The sequence below is a fragment of the Triturus cristatus genome, chromosome 4_2 (assembly GCF_964204655.1).
Source record: "Triturus cristatus chromosome 4_2, aTriCri1.1, whole genome shotgun sequence".
NCBI lineage: Eukaryota > Metazoa > Chordata > Amphibia > Caudata > Salamandridae > Triturus > Triturus cristatus.
The window spans coordinates 667,596,855-667,613,267 of record NC_140586.1 but is presented as its reverse complement, the minus strand read 5'-3'; the positions used below and the strand labels follow the sequence as shown (position 1 = coordinate 667,613,267).

The 16,413-nt window shown below is 41.3% G+C and overlaps 1 protein-coding gene across 1 annotated transcript in view; it reads right to left on the bottom strand.

Annotated features, from left to right (window-relative positions):
• C4_2H1orf87 (chromosome 4_2 C1orf87 homolog) overlaps positions 1–11,400 on the bottom strand; it is a 121,927-nt gene extending 110,527 nt beyond the window's left edge. The window contains exon 1 of the mRNA XM_085599950.1: positions 11,315–11,400. The gene's annotated coding sequence lies outside the window, so the exon portion shown is untranslated. The remainder of the gene's footprint in view (positions 1–11,314) is intronic.
• Between the last annotated feature and the right edge of the window lie 5,013 nt (positions 11,401–16,413).

The following is a 16,413-nucleotide window of genomic DNA, read 5'->3' as shown; positions in this document are numbered from 1 at the left end:
CTGATGAGAAATGTAGATCCAGTAAAAATTACTGTAAAGGATGGAATAGCTTACCCAAACATCCCGCAATACAGACTGACACCTGAAATAATTGAAGGAATAACCCCTATAATTGAGAAAAAGATCCAGCAGGGGGTGCTAAGAGAAATATTGAGCAGCCCATGTAATTCACCTATAATGGGACTGAAGAAACCCAATGGGAAGTTCAGAATAGTACAGGATTTGAGAAAAATTAACAAGATTGTTGTGCCATGCTGTCCCATTGTGCCAAATCCATCAGTGATTTTGTATCAGGTTCCCCATGATGCAGAATGGTACACAGTAATTGATTTGTGCCATGCTTTCTTTTCAATCCCGTTACATCATGACAGCCAGCCTATTTTTGCATTTAGGTTTGGACAGCGAATTTTGGCATGGTGCCGAATTCCACAGGGGTATACAGAGAGCCCCTCGATATTTAATCAATTGTTGAAGAAATCTCTGGAGAGTTTAACAATGCCTGAAAATTCAGTTTTGGTCCAGTATATTGATGACCTGCTTGTGGCATCAAAAACACGTGAAGCTTGTGAGACAGACACCATTGCTTTGCTGAATCATTTGGCAGATGGAGGATTAAAAGTATCTCCAGCCAAATTACAATTCTGCCAGAAAGAAGTCCAGTATCTGGGACATAATATTGAGAAAGGCTTGAGGAAAGTGACCATTGACAGAATCAAAATCATCAGAGGAATGAGAGCCCCAATGACACAAAGAGAAGTAAGAATGTTTCTGGGAATGGTTGGTTATTGTCGTCAGTGGATAAGTAACTTCTCCTTAATTGCCAAACCACTGATTAAATTGACTAAAAGTGAGGTGAAAGACCCATTGGAATTAAATCCAGAAGAAATGGCAGCATTCAAAGAATTAAAGAACAGGCTATTTGAAGCTCCTGCCCTAGGAATGCCAGATTACGAAAAAGAATTCGAGCTGTACTGTAGTGAGAGGAATGGATGTGCACTTTCAGTGTTAATCCAGAAACATGGACGCCTGAGAAGGCCAATTGCGTACTTCTCATCAACACTTGACCCAGTAGCAGTGGGTTTACCAGGTTGTCTGAAAGCAGTAGCTGCTACATGCAGAAGTCTGGAACAAAGTGAGGGCATTATAATGGGATATCCTGTACGGGTATTCGTACCTCATGATGTGGCAATCCTTTTAACAAAGAGCCGGACACAGTTCATGTCTCATAGTCGGCTGACTAAATATGAGAAAGTCATTCTTGGAGCAACAAATGTGAGTCTTGAGAGATGTGTGAATGTGAATCCAGCAACGCTGTTGCCAGATGCTGAAAATGTGGGTGTGAGAGATGATGTTGATCATGATTGCCTGGATGTGCTTGATTACTGTACAAAACCAAGACCAGACATAAGAGATCTACCACTGCCTGAGAGTGATCATGTGTTGTTTGTGGATGGATCTTGTCTGAGAACTGATGAAGGAGTGCTGAGTGCTGCATATGCTGTGTGTAAAGTTTCAGAAGTTGTGGAAGCATCACCCTTGAAAGGAGTTAAATCCGCTCAAGTGGCAGAATTGGTGGCACTGACAAAAGAAAGCCTGCAAGATTGGAAGGAATGTAAGAGTGACTGTAATGACTGACAGCCAGTATGGCTTTGGAATTGTCCATGATTTTGGCCAGCTATGGCTACAAAGAGGTTTCCTGACCTCAAGTGGAACTCCCATAAAGAATGCTGAAGTGGTTGGAAAATTGCTTGAGGCGATACAGCTGCCTAAAGAACTAGCAGTTGTAAAATGTGCTGCTCATAGTCAAGGTGATAATTTTGTCACCCTTGGGAATAAATTTGCCAATGACATAGCACAGTATTGTGCGAGGAATAATCACTCCATCAACCGGAGTAAAGAAAAAGAGATGTATTCTTGTTCCTTAATGTTTACTAATGTGGTGGGAACATGGGAGGAAACAGCTGCAGGATGAGGCAGGAGATGAGGAAATGAAAGATTGGGTGAAAGCAGGTTGTGCACCCAGGGAAAAGGACCACGTGTGGGTCTACAGAGATGGAAGACCAGTCATGCCTAATAGCATGCTGTCAACAATGGCAAGGATGTATCATGGCCAAGGACACCTGGGAAGGGATGCTATGATAAGGGCTTTTAAGCAGACCTGGTGTAGTCCAAAGTTCAGGCTGATAGCAGAAAGTCTCTGTCAGAGATGTCTGATATGTCAGCAATTCAATCCTGGAAAGAAAACAGTGGTGAGCCTAGGTACAATAGGCAGAGAGGGAGGACCCTTCACCAGAATGCAGGTAGACTTCATTGAAATGCCCCAAGTCAATAGACTAAGGTATGTCCTGGTGGTAGTCTGTTTGTTCTCCAGGTGGGTGGAGGCATTTCCAACCAGAAGAAATGATGGGATAACAGTGGCCAAGCTATTGTTAAGAGAATTCATCCCAAGGTACGGGTTCCCAGTGACCATTGAATCAGACAGAGGAGGACACTTTTATAATGAAATCATGAGTCTAATTTGTGAAGCATTGAGTGTACAGCAGAAGCTACATTGTGCTTACCGACCAGAAGCTTCTGGTGTGGTTGAACAAATGAATGGTACCATTAAAAACAGAATTGGCAAAATGTGCCTAGCCACAGGAATGAAATGGCCTGATGTCTTGCCTCTAGTCCTGATGACAATTAGGTCTACTCCAGACAGAACAACAGGTTTGAGTCCACATGAAATCATCATGGGACGTGCAATGAGACATGCGTTTGTGCCAGTCAACAAGCTGATGACTATAACTGATGACATGATTTTGGATTACTGTAAAGGCCTGGCTGACGCAGTCCATTCTGTGTTTCACCAGGTTGGAGAAGACGCCACCACCCTTGAAAAGAAACCAGCCCATGATCTGAGCCCAGGGGACTGGGTAAGAAGAAAAGTCCACAGAAGAATAAACTGCCTAGTTCCAAGGTGGGGAAGACCAAGGCAAGTTGTTCTGACCACAACGACTGCTGTGAAGTGTGCTGGAGTTAAAAATTGGATACATGCAAGTCACACTCTGAGAGTTCCAAATCCAAGAGATGGTACTGGAAAAGAATATTTTGAAGAATCAGATTCCAGTGATGATGCAGACAGTGAGGCAGTAAAATGAAAAAAGAATCCTGAAAGGGGGAAAAGTGAGTCAAGAGAAACTTTTGTCCCGCCAGAAGAAGTTCTGAGAGGAACATTACCAACTTCAGAGACGAGTCCAGATTCTGAAGAAGTGCCTGAAGTCCCAACTAACAGTGACGAACACAAAAAGAAAGAAAGAAAAGAAAAGAACATTTCCACAGAGGTAATACCTGAATCAAATGAGGAAATTGGAGATGTTCCACCTGAGATAATTCTTGAAGAAGAAGGGACAGAAAAAGACAGAGAGGGACAGATTGCGGAAGAACCCCGAGGAGGTGTAGGGAACATCAACAACAAGCTAGGTGAAGGGACAAGTAGACAGCAAGAAGATTGCGTGTCGGAGACCCGAGGAGGGACAGAAATAGGGAAATCTCAATCGTTGGAAAAAGAGACTGTTGGACAAGAGAAAATTGTTGATGAACAAGAGGCAACTGAAACAGAATCTGATGAAAGTGAGAATGAGATACCTGAAGGTCGAGTTCTAAGGAAAAGAACTTGGATTGGAAAAAGAAACAGTAAAGAGGAAAAACAGAAAAGAAATGCTAAAGGAGATCTTTGGCCCAATAAGATAAAGAGACTGAGATACCGACTGACACGAGTTAACTCTTCGAAAGCTGAACAAGTGAACGAAGTGTCAAGTCAAAACCAAACGAAAGGAGAAGAAACAAAGAAATCTGAAGAAACTAAAAGAATCAGAAAACCAAACCAGAAGTATAAGTCACCGGAATGGACGTATGTGGCACTGCCTGGAGAAGGAGAAGAGGCAGATAGTCAAGGAAATCCAGAGGAGACTTTACTGAAAGTGGTTGAAGGAGAAGAAGAAGCTGTTGGAATCCTGAGAGTTATCTTGTCCGACATTGGAGAAGAAACGGATGTTCAGGACTTGATACAGTTTGATGATGATGAAGACACAGTAAAGAATGATGAAAACCCAAATTGAGTGAATCCAAAGAAATCACTTGAAGAAGAAAGTGAAGAGATATACTAAGAACTAATAGATTGTATTAATCTGGTGGGTACTTGCTGCCCTAAAAGTTCAGTAGTGGAGTAGAAGAGGCTAAGTCAAAAGACACGGTCAAAGTAACAAGATGGCTAACACTGAGAATAATCAAAGTAGATGTACCTTCTTGAAGAGCTGGTGCAAGATGTGCTGCTGCTGTACAGGATTATTAATGCTGCTTTGGAGCGTGCTAGCTCTACTAATTTCTTTTAGAGTTACAATAGACACTTTAGAAGGACATACTGGGAATCTAACTAACATAGGGAAGAGTTCACGGAAGATAGTTCCAACTAGAATGAGCAATATACATGTACATAAGGATAGGTCTATTAATGATTTTTCTAGCAATGTGTTTTCAAAATTATTGTACGAATATGTGAAGACAATGGATGTAAGGGATTGCTACGTCTGTATGCAATTACCTGCCTCTGTTTCGGAAGGAGTGACTTATCATCACCTTCCGGCTACGTATAGAATTTCATGTAGTGTGTTAATTAGTATATTTTATCTATTAGGGATATTAGATTATAACATGTCAAATGTAGATAATATTCTTGGGCAACTGCCTATGAATAAAGAATTGAATCCTGCTAAAGAAGCTAACATTTTAGGTGAGATTTTTATTGAAACTAGAGAATTAACATTAGACTATGTTTTTAGAAACAATTTAACCTGCAGTTTGAAGGAGGAAGAGAAAACATTCCTAGACATGGTTGAGAGAAGAAGGTTGAACTTGCATAAGAAAGCTGAAGGCCATAAGATGAGTGAAACAATGTGGGATATTGAGAAAGAAAAGGAATTGAAAAATGGGGCTAGTCCAACTTTAGCTCTAGATGCATCACAGAAGGGCAAATTATGCATTACCAGGAAGAAATCCCAGTATGATTATTATTTCATAGGGACTAGTGAGTGCCATGATACATACTTTATTGCAACTGGATGGGGATTTAGAGGTGGAGAAGATCCAGTTTTTCCGGGAGTGTATTATATTTGTGGGAATAAGGCCTATTACAGGTTGCCTGACCATTGGTATGGCACATGTTATGTTGGCCTGGTCTTTCCAAAGATTTTTCACATGGATAGAGTAGAAAATGCTGAACGAACTAATCCATTAACACGTTATAGAAGAGAAACATGGACAGAAATTGTAGGAGATATTTTTGGAGCTTTAATACCAGCAGTGGGAATTTCATTGAATGCATTTGGCATTCGGAAGCTGTCAACAGTGATGGATCGCTTGTCAACAAGCACCGCTGGAGGCTTTCTTTTGGTAAATACTGAAATGGTTGCGTTACGCGCTATGGCGATGCAAAATCGACTTGCCCTTGACATTCTTTTGGCAAAAGAGGGTGGAGTCTGTGGAATGCTGAAGGTTCAACATTGTTGCACTTACATTCCTGACGAAAGCAAAGATCTAAAGGTCTATATCAAAAATATTACTGATTTGCATGAGGAATTAGTACCACTGGAAGCTGAAAGTATCTGGACTAAAATGGCTAATAAGATGATTGCTATTAAGAATTTTATTGCTAAAATAGGTAGTACCATATTTGGTAAGATATTATTTCCATTAACGTGTGTAATTGTAGCATTATTAATTCTTAGATTAGGGTGTCTGTGTTGTAGATACAGAAGAAATAAAAAGAAAATAACACGTGAAAATGTTAAAAAGAGACAAAAGAAATCAGAAAGAGATCCACAAGAAATAGTAAGAGTAGGGAAAGCATGTATATAGAAACTAAGAAAGAAGATGAAATGGAAAAAAGGGTTTGAAAAATGAACAAGAAAACATTTCGAATTTCTTAAAAAGGGGAAATTAAATTGATTTTTGGGTTTTTGATTTTTGTGGTGATAAGATATCACCAAAGGGGGGATTGATGGAGCAGGGTTTTCATTATAAACCCAAATATCTGTATGTCATTATTAAAAATACTACTGATTAATTAGTAACTACTAAAGGTTTGTCGTATTTGTCTAACCAACCTTATTAACAGAAGAATTACACGTGGGAATGCAATTGCATGGCTAAAATAATAAGTGAATTAAGTTGGTGAGCAAATTGACAGAATAGATGTTGCTTATGTGATGTTATTATGTTTTGCGCTTATAATTAATATGCATTAATGGCTTTTGATGTTGCAAATGGCTAGATAAATACATACACATAAGGGTATTAGCAGGGGAATAACACTGTATAATCATTTCCGTGCAGTAAATATGTTTTGTGTTTCCTTTGTACTTAAGTTGACAATTGTGGCCTGCTGAAAGATGGCTACCATCCGCAGCCTGTATTTGAGTAGATGGAAAATTTGCAAGGAGGCTTCGCGCTGACTGCGACCCTGGCCTCAACTTGAACCAAAAAGCCATGAATATGACGACAAATCCAGGAGCGATGCCAAGTGCCCCTGAAAGTGAAGAATGTTGCAAATTCCGTAAACTGACCTGAATGAATTTATATGTTTTCATAAGTAGGATACATTTTATCCGGAAAAGACATCCGTGAAAGTAACGAATTAGCTATGGTCTTATATTTCTATTCAGAATTTGAAGTTATCAATACATGTGAAAATTTCCTAATGTATCAAGACGACATCTTTTCCTGCCAAACGGATGTTTGAGAAAAATGTTTGTTACATTTAGAAGGTAAAATTTGGTATAAATACTAGTAGACTAGAGAGGTCTAGTGCCACTTCTTCCCGAACCATTGATCAGAGGTCCCGACGCTGACGGAGAGGACGGTGACTCTACATGATGGCTAGAAACTTTAACTTTTTGCTGGGGACCAGTTCTGACTTAGAAAACGACTTTTAGCCAGAATAGGTAAATATGAAGAAAATGATCTTGCATTTATTTGGCTTTTCGTACGAATTAATTTAGATAAACTATATTCTGTTTGAATTACTGTGTCTGGTGGTTATTTCTTGTTATGTTTATTGAATTTACAGAATGTTTTCCATCAGATCTATAGCAACTAGTTGATGCCATCGACCTCAAGGTATATGCAGATTGGTTAGTTATATAGAAAGTGTTTCCCCTATACAAGGCACGGATAAAGTGGTTTAGGTTTGAATGTTGGTGTAATGGGCCCCACCAGCGTGTGATGTGTGTGTGTGCGTGTGACTGTGAAATCACTCCGTCCGTGGAAGTAGAGGGGATTCGGAAGCTCCGATCTGCACCAATCTCACAACTTGAATATGGTCTTGTGACCCTTGCCAAGCTTCCTAAAGCGAGCTTGGCCCCTCTCAGAGCCACGCTCAACACATTGGCCAGGCTCATCACTGGCTCCAAAAAACACGATTGCATTACACCTGACCTTTTGCAGCTTAAACTGGCTGTCTATTGAAGCGAGGATTTGTTTTAAAATAGCTTGCCTGACACATAAAGCCTTGCATTACAACACTCCGGCCTATCTGGCGAACAAGCTTGTTCTTTCGGGCTCGGGTCGGAACTTAATAAGTACGTCCGCACTACTCTTGAAACCTGCCAAATTCAAAAAGAAAAGTAAGTACAAACGTGCTTTCTCCAGCCTTGCTCCTAGAATTTGGAACGCGCTTCCTACTGAGATTAGAGCCAATCCTTCTACTGCTTCTTTCAAGAAACAGGCCGAATGGCTTTTCATGAGTGAACAATAACTACAGCACGTGTACTATTTTTCAAGTCGACTTGTTGACAGATTTGATATTTATCCCAACTTATCGTGATCTATTTATTTTAGGATTGGTTGGTGAATTGTTATTTTACAATAGGACCCTTCCAGAACTACACTAGCTGGGCCGAGTACAGATTTGTCATTTTTTCTTTCTTTTACTATGTTGTGATGAGTCACTTTATGATTGTCTTGCTGAATGTTACTGGAATTCTTTTGCACTCTATGTGAAACTGAACTAGAGGGACCCTCTACCCGGTCCCTGAACTTGATCGTTTACTCCTTGTGATATTAGTGTGTTGACCTCTAAAGTTCTGAGTTTATTCATGCTTTTGCCTCTGTGTACAGCGCTCTGATACCCGCAAGGGTCATGTTCGCGCGGTATAAAACTTTGCAAATAAATAAATTATTCTCTGACTCCACATCTTGCATTCATTATGTTGTTGTACGAGTGTAAGCTGGTGCGAGACATGTATCAGCGTGGCTTTGCAACCATCCGTGACACATCATCCCTGGAATAGATCCTTAAAAGACTAATGAGACTGCAAGGATGTGACATAGCTGAGCAAACAGGGAAATATGCAGGCATGGCACTTGAGTCTCAGAGTGCAAAGTCTGGGAGTCAGGGAGTCAGGGTCGAGAGAATGAATCTCAGTAACTGATAGGGGCTCTACCATTCAACGATAGCTATCTGCAGTCACACCTCTAGTTACGGTTGGCACTCCCTTCTATAGGGAATACTATTTTTGCATTTTTAATATTGTGACCCGTTGTAACATTTTTGCCAAACAGTCCGAGAGATTGGTAGAGAATGTGGAATTACGGCCAAAGCTGCATACTTTGCAACTAGGGAGCCATGTTCGATTTTCGGCATCGGCTCAACATTCTGTGATTCTGGGCAAATCACTTAATATCCTGTGCCTAAAATAATTATTGAGACCTTGTGTAATGTAACTGGTGCTCATGTAAGGTGCTCCAATACCTTTGGATTGTTCAGCTTTCAGAATGCTCATTTTAGTGCAGATTGATCAAATGGTTCATACGTTTTAAAGTGGGGCGGCTGGAAGCCAAAGCTTCTCACTTGAACATGTGATATGGGGTTTTCCGATAATACTCTTTGTCAGGATGAACTGTGAAACTGACGGATGAAGGGCCACCAAAGTTTAGTGGCATGACCAAGAAAAAGGCACTGAATGACAGGAAGGCTTCTTGTCACTCTGGCTTTTCTTGTTTTTTTAATTTATTGTTCAGGATTTCTGGTACTATAAGCTAAAATGTGAGTGTCATTTTGTGCAGACACCATGTATTGGACACTCATTCCTCCATAGCTCAAAATGTGTTAAATCAAATACAAATTAAAACAAGCACTGGCAAAGTCAATGGATCCTGCATAGCCCAATATGTCTCTCCTATGCAGGATCAATAGGTTTTGTAAATGTTTTAGCCATGTAATACAGCAGCATGGCTCAACGTAAAAAAAACGAAGTAGAGGCTAATGGGTGAAAAAATCAAGAGAGGGTAACGAAGGGAAAGAATGGAACTGGATAAGTATGGGGGAGAGTGATTATAATGACCTGGAAACAAGAATGAAGGAAAGAGAATGAAAGAAGGGGAAAGGAGAGAGTCGTGTTATGCTACTTTCTTTATTTCACTCCTCTTAGTGTATGAGAAAAATTTGAAAGGGGTAAGAAGAGGACATGGGAAGGGAGAAAGAAAAGGCGGGGAAGAGCTTTGGGTGTAAATAGGAGGAATGGAGAAAAGCGGCAAGATGGCAGACTGAGGAAAAGGGGAGCGGCAGGCAGATGAGGCAGGAAGGGTACAATGATTGATTATTACTAAATTGTGGAAAGTTTACAATCCCTATCTTGATAAGAAGCATAAAGCAGCTCTTGGACATCTTCGTAATTAAAAAGCTGTGGTAGGGAGATCATGCTCCCATCATGCACATATTTTAAACAGAGACGCTTTAAGGCATGGGAAGAGTGGGATCTGGCCCACAGCTCCCACCTTTGTATGAGTTTATAAATATCCAGGTTGTTTACTTTAATTTTATTTTTACCAGTCCAGGGTGCCCAGCCATTTTAGCCCTTACCTGATAGATCGTGAGTGTTAAAGATACGTACATATTAGGTTCTGGTTAGATTCAGCAAGCATGTAACATTTTGAAGTGCATATGTCCAGCCCAACTACACAAGCCGTTGCCTGTTAGCAGTATGTTACGCTTACTGTGCAATTCTTCTGTAACGGCTTCCTTCTTGCGGAGCTATTGCCGGACTGGTGCGATCACTGGCTAGTGCCACTGGACTCCGTTTACCGGCCCCACATAGCGGAGGCAGGGCAGCAAAACAAAAGCACCCAAGAGCACCATGTACCTGAATGGTGCTGATAGAAAGTACACCATACATTGTAGATAGAAGGCTTGGTCATACTACTAGTCTTTCTTCTATGGCTCAGTCCAGTTGGAGACTGATTGCGCTGAGGTAGGGCCGCAGGGTAGGCCACGAGCATAGGCCACATGCCTATGCTCATGCAGAGCAGCATCATATGCTCCCTTCTTGACTGCCCCATCATTTTGGAGCCACTTCTGGGCCAGGGCAATCACGGCATAGCCACAACTGACTGAAAATCCCTGTTCCTCGCAGTGCAGGCGCTGGGAAAATGCACTCTTTGTATGCACATGCTCAAAAGATGAGACACCAAGCCACTGCACCACATGCAACGGGCTTGTTCGCGTGCTGGTGCAGGCCAACCAGAGATAAACTGCTGGTTGCAGGGTTGTGCCCAGTTGAAGGTTGTCTAAGGAAGCGGATTACCAGTGATCTCACCATAGTTGCAGAGGGCGCGAATGAGCTCAAAATGTATTCCAAATTCAAAGTTCTTCTGAGCAGGGGCCCCCACATTTTGTTTGGTTTGGGGCCCCAAAATCTTTAAGATGTCCCCGATTTAAGCGGGTGACTAGCCCCATAAGATGGAAACTGAACAGGACAGTAGCAGGCACATTAGCGGCCGTGCAGCGGGCTGAGATGATGGTGCACCACTGCCAGGTCGTGTGTGATTTGTTACAGCAGTCCGACATTTCCTAAAAACCCTTATTGTTATTTTTAGGCAACTTGGAAATCGTATCCGGTCAATTTAAATCCTAAAAGTACTTTTTGACGAAGTCAGTACCTCATTGTGCTTAGCTGTGTTTCCACTCTCTGCCCCCCCTTGTCACATGGATGCTGTCCGCTTGAGCCTAGACTTCTCGTTCGTCCTACGTGCAGTAAAAGTTTTTTCGCTACCTGTCATGCGGGAGAGCCGGGATGCTGACGTGTACTGTGACTTGAAGGCAGGCGCTATAACTCTGCGCGAGGTAATGGTTAAACAACTTCTTTGTTTATAAATTAGCTCCCATCTCTCGCTAAGGTGTGTTTTGAGCAAATAATGTATCCGTCCAGCAAAAGACATTTAGCCGGGATAAGCAGTTTTTATGAAATAGAGAGAAGAGATGCTAGAAAGATCTAGTTACCTGATTGCCGCGAGTCCGTGTTAAAGAGCGGAAGGATGGGATCCGACGTCCCTTCAGCGCGCGCGTGCTCACGAGACTGTCACCAGGACGCGGCTCCGTTGCTGGGCGGGGAAGCATTTCCCAACCCTCTAAGGCAATCTGTAAATACCGCACCTCAGGCTGCAGCTACACAACATACCACGGGCATCTCATGTTGTCACAGAGCTCCAGCGAGCCTGAGAAGTGGAAGTAAAAACTAGAGGAAAATCAGAAGAGTTCACAGAACGAATTCAATGTAGTCTGTCTTAATGTAACCCCCTCTGACCCCTAGGGTAGGATTTACGCATGCGTAACATTACACCATTATAGTGGAAATAGTGAACGTACGTAAATCCCTTCACTAGTGCAAATTGAGATTTTCTATATTACAAAAGTGGATTTGCAGTTATAAAACAAGCCATTTGCGCAGGTCAGTAAACTTTCATAAGCAGATAGCTTTGAGAATTGGGCCCAGTATGTTTACAGAGACAAAGAAAGTGCAAGATTTCCATACTTCTTGAGGAAATCCCAGGGCTGTCAGTCTGTCTGTCAACATTCAGTTTATAGGAGTGATGGAGCAGGTAAAGCAAAAATTTGTATACCTTCCCTATTTTGCATGAAAATACTAATGACGTAATCAATTTATATACTAATTTGAATTAACTGTGTGCTGTGATATACTAATCAACAACTTGCATTTTGATAAACACAAATTACATGTGGGACCCATTGCTATTTGCATGGCAGAATAACTTTAATGACTAATTGTAGTACGCCTATTAACAATAGAAGGTGTGGTGATAGAATATTGCATGATTTATGTTGCTTTAGTAACGTTTGCGTTTCTTTAAGGGCCGAATGGTGAGTATTATTGCTTTAAATGTCGCTATAAGCTAGGAAAATACTAATATATAAATGTATTAGTGTGGGTTTAACATTAGAATCTTCATTTCCACATATTAATTATTCTTTTGTGTTTGTTTTGCTTAAGTTGGCATTTTGGCCTACCAAGCCATGATATTCAAAATGGAGTTCGGAAGTGGCCACCGTCTTGTGAGTGCGATGTCTTCTGCGCAGACTCGGATGGCTCCGAAGATCACCAGGCATCCTCAAGTCAGAGCACAGTGTTCCTGGTCAAGGATAGGAACATGGAGGACTGCCAGATTTCAGTCAGTGAAAATTACCCGGGAAAACAATAGTTACCTATAAGGAAGAATCAACATTGTTGCATGAGCATGACATAAACTGAGGATGTGACCAAGCAATTTCTCTGAGAACCCAAGACAGTGAGAAAACTGGACCATATAACAATTTTGCCAGATGGACTAATCATATTTCTCCCCAGCTCAATAAATGTTTCATGTTACCCAAAATGTTATTATAAAAGAGTAGTAGAATAGGGAGGAGTTAATTCAGCGTACGGTGATCAGCGTACAGCGTGCGTCCCGGAAGTGTTAGTGCGTTCCAGAGTGGTGTCCTAAATTGCTTGCACGATTGCTTGGTCCATTGGATATCTTTAGGACTGTGCCGTGCTGAACGAAAAGAACTTTCGGACTTATTGAGCTTGGCCTGCATTCGATTGGAATGATTATTCAAAAGGATTTTGATTATGCAGCGCCAATTGAATTAGAAAAGAACCCCGATAGCAAGAATAGGTAAATATAAAATGTCATGCAATTTGTGTTGATTGCTTAAAATTCAAACTTGATTGACCGAAATGCTAATTATATAATTGCAAGTAAGAAACTAGATAAACTAAATATTGATTACAAGAAAATGAGTTTGTGTTTTTTTTCAAGTAGGTTACTAAAAGGATTCTGAAGCTTTAATGTGTTTTAGCTGATTCTAAATCACTATCAACCAGTCCAACTAATTGGTCCATCGACCAAGTGGTGGAGTGCCTTGATGTTAAGGTTAGGATCCTATAGGCATTGTTGTAAATATGTATATTCTGTAATACATTTTCTTTCCCTATAGGCAATAAGGTACCCCCCCACATGTCCAGTGGATTCCTCATCCCGCCTGTGTGCAGACTCGTGAGTGAGACGTATGAGTGTTGGTGTTATGGGCCCCACCAATGAACGTGTGTGTGAATGAGCTTATGTGGTGAAGGATCTGTGACTCAGGGAGAATATGTAAATTTGCCCCTTTTCCGCTGGATCAGGAGCATGGACCATTAAACTAAAGGGGATTGTCATTAATGACTTGTATATCTAAAAGTTCATCCACTGCACAATTTACGTACAAAGTTCTATAAACCTATATTTACAATTTATAATTCTTCAAGGCCAATCGTTATCCTATTTTTTTTTATTTTTTAAATCTATCTAAAAATACTTTGCCCCCTATTTATCATCTATAAAAAGTTTCTCCACAACACTTGTTCCTCCGGGGAATGCATAGTAAATAAAAAAAGTTCAGTGCTCTGTGGTGTGAATTTACATGATATGTAATCAAAATTGGTTCTAAAATTCTACGACTTTCCACTTTATGAAACCGACAAGCCAAAAAAAATCTACATTTGAGCATTTCATGTTAAAGTTGAATTTAGAAATACCTCCCTACCTTCTGTATTATATGGGATAACACAGCACAGGCAAATTCAGGGTTAACCTCAATCTTGAATTTCAAAATTCTTTACCTTAAGGCTTGGTGTGGAGACCTTGAAATGTCTAGAAATTTCGAATGATATTCCCAAGAGTCTAACAAGTAGGACACTGAAATCTTCGTTTGTAAATATTCTAAATCATAATCCTGAGACATAATTTCCATTTTCATGTTTAGGTCTGATCGAGAGATTATTACTGGGGCGTCCAAGGTAGGAGAGTTCAAAGAAGCAGGTAAACTATTGTTTTCATCTGCCCTCGTAGACTCACAGCTCATCACAATTCACCATACCAAAGTTCATTTTCCAATAAAGGGAAATTCTATCTTCTCTGGATGCTAGTAATATATTCCAAAACTTGAGCATCAACTTCATTAATATGCATTGCCAGGAAACCAATGTTGTTCCCTCTTTTTTGCTTGTATCAGATGAGTAGATGTCAGAGAAGATAGCAGAGTACCACTCAGCTAGCGAGCAGCATCATAGATACTCATTCCATTAAGTAAACTGCTACAGTACCTATGAAGTTACAAGACCATTGACAATGCTTGCAAATACAAAAGAAATGGAAGTAAAAGTTGACTAAGGCTCCACCAACTCGGGGGAGCCACACATACAGGCGAGTTGGGCCCGCTTCAGGGTTGCAGCGATGCGTGCCGCCATCTTCTGGGGAGGGTCAGTGCAGGACTGGTTTGCTGTGGCGCAGTTCCTAGGAGCACCAGAGTGCTTCCAGGGTAGTCCCAGCAACTTTGGCAGCCTCCCCATAAAAGTGGGTGGGTCTCTGTTCCCAACCGCTGCCTCTCAAAGAACGCCCCACAGTACCAGAGAAGCACCGCGCATCGCCCGCATTCTTTGTTTTCCCACCCACCATCCCCAGAGCAAACAGTTCAGGGTGGCGGGGTGAGGTTTAGGATTTTCTGTGCCATAATGTATGGACAGCGATAAAGCTAGGCTAAGTTGCAGGTGGTGCACGCCCAGTGTGGTACTTTAAAGGTTGTAAGAATATCTGTTGTCATTTTCTAACCTTAATTTCTCTTCCAGGTTCATCTGTACATCGTATTTATGTAGGCTGATGGGTGAGATCATGATTGGTGGGACAGTTCGGGTCCATATAAGGCATCCTATTCCTTTTAGACCAAAATAACGCCGGCATCCCAGGACCCTCCAAAGGGTGCTAGCAGTGAGTTGGAAGGAAGTTGCAGGAGCGTGGGTCTTGGTGGTGTTGATGACACGTAGTCCTTACCTGCCAACCACCTGTGCAGGCGCACTGGGCGCAAGCTAGCAGACTCCCTTGGGGAGAGGGACAAAATGATGGGTGTAGAGGGTGCCTGAAGGAGATATCCTAGCGGGTAGAGGGACTCCTTGCACAGAACTATCTCGATAAGGGAGGTCGATGGGTGTGGTCCTCCCATAAGGAGGGACCCACGCCTGTCCAGTTTTAATTGGACAGGGGATATTGTAGTGTAGTTCCTATTTCCCTTATAGGCTCTGCGCATTGGAATAATATACACTATAGTTTTTGCATAGGACTAAGGTCAGTATGCTCCTATCGAGTACATTAAACTTAATTACTTGTGTGTACCAGCTAACTCAGAGGTCACTAGAAACTTCTCGAATGAAAAAGAAGGGATTCGTTTCTGACAACCGCATGAACATGACAACTTTGTTTCCCTTAGAATCGGTTCCCTCTATTTGTGTGTGCAACTATCAAAGTTCACCATATAATTAAACAGACAACTTCGTGTTATCAGAGCAGAAGAACCAAATCTCCCTTCTACCCTCCTGTGATCAAAATCACTATTTCCAATTATGATATGTGCTGTCTACTTCTGCATAATCTCCCACCAATGTATGTATGGATGATCAAAAAAGGAGAACGAGGGATGTGGAATTTTTTTTCACAAACAATCACAAAAAGTGAGGAAAAAGTGATGAAATTGCCATGAAGTCTGTAAGGCAATGAAACATGTTGGTTTTAATTTGAGCAGACACAGCAAGGAATAAAACAGTATAGCCAGTGTATCTAGCTCGTTTTTAATATCAAAACACACCGGGTTTCTAAGCTAGATCCCGGTCTGTCCTTCAAGGGTCACTGAGAGCACTTTTCTCTAACTTTTGGTTCCTTATTCCTCACGATCCTATTTATTTTTAAGTAGGCAGTTGCTAATGATGAGAACCTGAGGACACAGGCGAGTACCAGCCTGTAACCTCCCTTGGTGTTACTTCCATGAGGCACTGCCTACTTTTTTCCTCACTTCTGTGATTGTTTGTGAAATTGTTTTCCACATCCCTCGTTCTCCTTTTTTGATCATCTATACATTGGTGGGAGATTATGCAAAAGTAGACAGCACATACCATAGTTGGAAATAGTGATTTTGATCACAGGAGGGCAGAAGGGAGAGTTGGTTCTTCTGCTCTGATAACACGAAGTTGTCTGTTTAATTATATGGTGAACTTTGATAGTTGCACACACAAA